Below are 6,140 nucleotides of genomic sequence, written 5' to 3' on the forward strand. Positions count from 1 at the left end.
GGAAGTGATCTTTCCGAGTGTAAGTCTGAGTTTCGTAGTCTAATACAGACTCGCCATCCAAGTTTGATTCGAGTGGGGGAAATCACGCTCATTAGCCTCATTTTGGGATCAACGGTGATCCAGATTTCTTTGGACAACTTTGGACTGGACTCCCATGAACTATCAGAAATGGGATAAATGAATCCATGATCCCCCCCCCCCCCCCCCCCATACAGTTTCAGAATTGTCTTTCCTAACGGCTTCTTCATCAGCTGGTTTCAACCTACGTTGAGCATGCTCTAGTTAGGTTGGGCATCATCTCATCAAATGGATTCGGCTGTTGAAATTGTTTGGACTAATCTCCTTTTGATATCAGCCATAGTCCATCCAATGGCTTCCCTTTCTCTCTTAAAAAGCTAAGAGAGCTTCCTTTTGACCGGTAGTCAACTCAGAAGAAAATGATAACTGGTAAAGACTCGTTCTCCCCTAAGTAGGCATACTCTAAATTTTCGGGTAGAGTTTTTGAGCTCTAACGTAGGGGGTTTCCTCACATGATGGGGCGAAGCTGGACTCGGGTTCTATCTGTAAAGGTTCTCTGTTGCCAGCGAACAGCCAAAAAACAATGATTTGTCCAACGGTTTCCTATCTCAAGTTCATCATCAGAAATTTCCTCATCCATTAAATCAGATGCATTTGAATTCAGACTCAACACTCTCCCTCTTGTTGTTCACATGGATATTCACTTAAATGAAAATTCAGCTTCCATGGGTTATCAATGGATCACTAGGTTGTCTACCCTAATTGAAGATATTGAGGTCAAACAGTCATAATTCCACAAAGATAGTTTCATCGACGCGGTTCTACAGTTTATCAAGCATTTGAGGTGGCTAGAACGGTCTTCCTAGAATGACGGGCGATTTGACTTTTTGAGAATGGAAACGGCTGCGTTTCCAAGACAATAAAGTCAACAGGAAAATGAACTCTCCAACTTTTGATCAGCAACATTCTCTACGCTCTCCTTTGGTGGATTACAGATCTATCAGCTTAATGTTAGAGTGCATGCTTGTCGTTTAGTCCTACACGCTTGTCCTGACTAGTTTAAGACTGAATACGGAAAACGGGAGCGTTGACGCTGGTCCCAAGTCTAAAAGTGTTGAGTCAGGAGTGTGAGTGTTTACCTATGACGCATGGAATTGTGGACAAGACCGGTTCCTTGTATATCAAGGCGGATGGGTTTCGAAAAGATTTCACTGAAGGTTTTGCAGCTAAGAAGACTTTCTGGAACATTTGGTGGTTCTTTCTTAGTGCATAAGTCCTTCAAAGAACTTTGCATAAGAGGGATTTTGTTCGAATTGCATCTAAGAGAGGGATGTTGATCTTGACCTGTTTTGAAAGTTTCTAGCGATATATCTCGGAACCTTGGACGGGGCAGTTTTTCTAGGTTTGAGAATCGTACTTGGAAAGGGGGCCAAACGGCCTATAGCCTATTACGATCAGGCTCAATCCGTCAAATTCAACATTGCTGGTAGTAGTCGTTGGATCGAGCAAGAGCATTACTGTATGGAAGGTAGTGTGGTTTTGAATGGAAGAAGGGTTTTGCATCCGGTGGCAATTCTATACCTGATTGTCTATTATTGTGTTTTCCTATGATCGCAGTGTGTGTACTGATTTAGTGAAGCTGGAATTGTTGAACTGGAATCTAGAGATGCTGAGCTTTACGGGTTTGCACAGGTTAGTGACTGGAAATTCTTTCTTTTTTCTTCTCGTTTCACCGACGCCAGGCTAGTGTTGCCAAGTTGGGTTTGCTAACGCGGGCTTATGGCTTGTTGATGTTCGAATTGAGCACTTGGCCGTGGTTTGCATGAATGAATTTAGAGGGTGGATGATGGGTACACATGTTGGTCAGTTTGTGTAGACTTTGATCATAGCTTCTAAACCCTTTTTTAGAGGGAGCGCCGACGACTCCGAAACTGTATTTGTCATGATCCGGAATTTGGAGGATATTGTAGGCTGGTGAGGATGAGGACTGCTTAGTTTGGAAAGTGGGTTAGAAAGATTATGTTCGGTGCGTTTGAATGGGAACAGACGTTTGCCCTAGGGATTGTTGCTTGTTCGACGCGGGAAATCAGAAGTTTTGCGTTTCCAATGAATTTCCTTGATTTAAGCAAATTGGAATGATTTCTCCAACCTAGGATTGTAGGTTGGAGAGAAATGGATCATTTCTAGGGCGCGCGAAATGCAGTCATCCTGTTTCCTAAAGCCGGTTGTTTCCAATAGAAAGAGGACATTTCCTCTGAAAAGCGGGTAGGCAGACTGACGTTATGACCATTCCCGGAGCAGAAAATATGATTGATTGTGAGCACGCGGAGTCGTTCCCTATAACTTCTAAGGCTTCTACACCTCCGCATAATCGTGCGCCATCTTCGCTTCAAACCGAAGCATTTTGACTCCAGGGAAAGACCACTAGACTTAATTGCGGAACAGATTGAAAACCCTGTCATCAGTTTTCCCGCACTGCATTTGTTCTCTCGGATAGACACTCCTAGGATTCCCCAGCGTTCATCTGGCGTTTTTTCTAATAAAAATCTCGCCTGACACATCGTGAGTTCTAAAGATGTTTTTTGAAGAATAGTCCAACTTCCATGATATGACGTTGGCACAATCGCCATTTTATTCTAGACCGTCGAGTGAAGGGACATCTCGATTTCTAAAAGAATCATGTAATCGGTCCAAAGAGTATTTTCCAGAATGGCTCCCGCGGACAATTTTAAAATTTTGAATGCTGTTCCTAAGCTTATACCGTTTTGTGAATAGGGAAAATTCTTGAGAAACAGGTGACAAATTCCCTCCAAGTTGAAGATGGAATTATGTTCTAAGCTATACAACAGCCATGTTTTTCTAGCTTTTGTCCTTTTAAGACAAATGGAAAAATCTAAGCTTAATCGCGATCTTCGTTAATATTCTCAATTTTATAAAAATCATAATCATACCCTCAAATTCCGAGATATAATATATATGCATCTTCTGTTTCATTGCGTAGGAATTTGGGAAGCATAAATAATGGAAATGCGGGTCTAGCTCAAAATTTGCTTCCATTACCTACACCTTCTTTGGGGAGTCTTATGCGAAGGATGGCATTGCACTTTCTGGTGGGGTTAATACATATCCTGAAAACGGGCTGATTTTGCCATTTCTTGGATTGGTTCAACCACGGATATAAGCGATCGAAAAATTATCCCGAACCCAAATTTGCAATACCAGCCCAAAACAGAAATTTTTTTTTTTTTATAAAGAAAATTAGTTTTTTTTTTAAGGAAGAATTTTTTTTTTAAAGAGAAAGAAGAAGAAATTAGTTTTTTTTTTATGAAAAGAATAAGAAAAATCCTAACAAATCAGGCAATCACTTGTTCAATCAACTCTACACTCTAAGGGTTTAGCCTAACTCCATATCTCTAGACCAGCTCCTAACCAAAAATTCTAACCGTGAAAGATCAAAAAGTTTTACCCAGATAGTTAGCTAGGTAAGATAGTTACTATAGGGTGACAAAGATCAATTAAGTACCTCTTTCTTGCGGAGCGCTTTACGCAACCCCTAAACAGTTGCCTTAGACACCAACTATTCTGAGAAAACTTAAACCGTTCACTTAAGGAATTCTTGTTCCTTATTGAGCTCGAATCCTTAGGGCCAACGTCTATGAGTTTTAAGAAGAGCTTGGGTTTTGTGAATTGAGGAATTAGTGATTTGTGGACCAAGGAAAGGGTGATGAAATCCCTTACCTTATCTTGATTGGGGTTTTGCCCTTAAGAATGTTTTAGTGTGTGCCAAATCAAGTGCTACAATCACTTTGGTGAATTCCTACACTATATGAAATGCAACCCTAGAAATTAAAGCGACTAAAAAGAGATGATAAAAAGAAAATCTTTTTTTTTTTTAATTATGGTCAACAACAATCAAATGTGAGAAGATGATCATGTTTGAATTTATTATCTTGTTAGTTAATATCTAAGTGAAAGATGGATTTTATTATGGTCAAAAAAATAAAATCTTTTGTTTTTTTAAAATCCTAATTGTCTCTAATTGTGAAGCTAGCTAAAGAGGGTGGAATTGAAAACTAGAAAGAAGACTTACCCGAAAGCAATGCTCCAAATTCTTGATCTTCAATCCAAGATTTTCAAGCTCCAAGCGGTTCCTTCACAAGAAAAATACACAAGTTAAAGAATCAAGTTAATAAAATCTATTTTAGCACTTCCCCGGCACACGCGCCAAAAACTTGATGCGGCATAATTATGGTACCAAATTGCAAGTGAACAATTATCAAGTTATAGTAATAAAAAGATATCGATCCCACGAAGAGGTGATTTTAAGAGATTATTAAACTTGGTTCTTATATTTTGTGCATGACAATTAGGAAAAGGAATAAGTGTGAATGTGATTTTGTTTTGAGTGATTGTTATGAAAATATGCAAAAGATAATAAATTTGAATTTTAGAGGAGAGAAGGAAGAATCAAAGAATAAATGAAATCACGAGGCAAGAAATATGAATTATAAATCAAGAAATAAAACTAAAGAAGTAAAAGAAAATTTAAGAAAGTTAAGATGGATGATTCAAAAGAGTAAGAAATCTAGAAATATAATCCATTAACGGCAATTTCAATTACAAAATATAAACTATTCTCTTTTTATCATATTTTTCAACTTAGATTTACTTAAGCATAGATTATCAAACCATCTAAGGAAAGTGTAACTATCAAATTATCATCTAAGCTAAAATTACTATTCATGATAAAGAATAACATACATGATAATAATCCTAGAAAATTCATAAGCATAACCTATCAAACCATTTAAGATACATAGATTTATCAAATTCTTCTTCTACCCGATTAGTTCTCTAGTTGATTATCCTAAACATGAACATTTTAAGTACAGAGAAAAATTCATACAATATAAAGGAAATTAGATTAGTTTCATATAATTGTAACTTCCTACAAGAATTAAATTCACATCTTTAAGAAATAAAAACAAGAAAAAGAACTAATTACAAAATAAAAGAGAAAAATCTAAACTATTGAACAAGAAATAATCTAATTACAAAGAAAAATAAAAATCTAAGCTACAAAAATAAATTGCAAATATTAAATGCAAGAAAAATAAATCTACTCTAACAAATTAAAGTGCAAAAGAAAATAAAAAGACAAAAAATAAATCTACACTACAAGCATGAATTTAAATCTAAACTAATAGCAATAATAAAGAAATTACACAAAGAAAGAGAAAAAAATGCAAACCCTTCAAATTGCTCTTTCTATCCAATCCTCATCATTCCACAAAGAGGAAAAGAACAAATTTAAAGAGGAAAAAATTATTAATTATTAATTGCAACTAAAGTTACAATTTTTGGAAGCCTTTCTCAATTAAGAGTAGCCCTCCTCTCCAAAGGAGTTTACAAAATTTTCACACCCTTAACCTCTCACTCTCTACCCCTATTTATAGTAATCTTCAATGATATGAGCCCTTGGATTTGTCTTGAGCTCCAAGTAACAATCTCCACCTTTGAATTTGCTTTTGGTTTTCCTTAGCCCATCATGATTTTTTGATTTTCAAAAGAAAATCAAATCAATTTTTCGGCAGCCCACAATAATTTCACAAATCCAGTCCGGCCCATTGAAATGATTTCCTCATTTGATTTAATAAAACCAAGAGCTGCAGCACAAGTTCACATTTGATGAAAGAAACAAAGCTCATTCTTTGATTTTCTTTGGCCCATCTTCATTTTGATTTTTTCGGCCCAAATGAAGACTGCAGCAGATTGTCCAGCAATCAACTTCAAAGCAAGGAGCAGGTCCTATGCATTTGAAAAAAATGCAATTTATTTGAGAAGAAATCCGGCCCATGGAGACTTCAAAATCAAGCCCATTCAAAGTGATTTTCAACTATGCAGCAACAATTTCGGTCTTCAATGCTTTTGAATTTCAAAAATCAAGTCCGGTCATTTGATGAGTTCGGTCACTGTAGCAAAAAGATTTACACAAGGAAACAAGACCGTTGATGCAACAAGATTGGATTTTTATGCAAAAGTTAAATGAAATGGACTGGGATGCATAAGAGTGAATTGGGGAGTTGGACGGCTTTTTATGCCAAAAACAATTTACGAATTGC

This window comes from Asparagus officinalis, chromosome 8 (assembly GCF_001876935.1).
Source record: "Asparagus officinalis chromosome 8, Aspof.V1, whole genome shotgun sequence".
Taxonomy (NCBI): Eukaryota; Viridiplantae; Streptophyta; class Magnoliopsida; order Asparagales; family Asparagaceae; genus Asparagus; species Asparagus officinalis.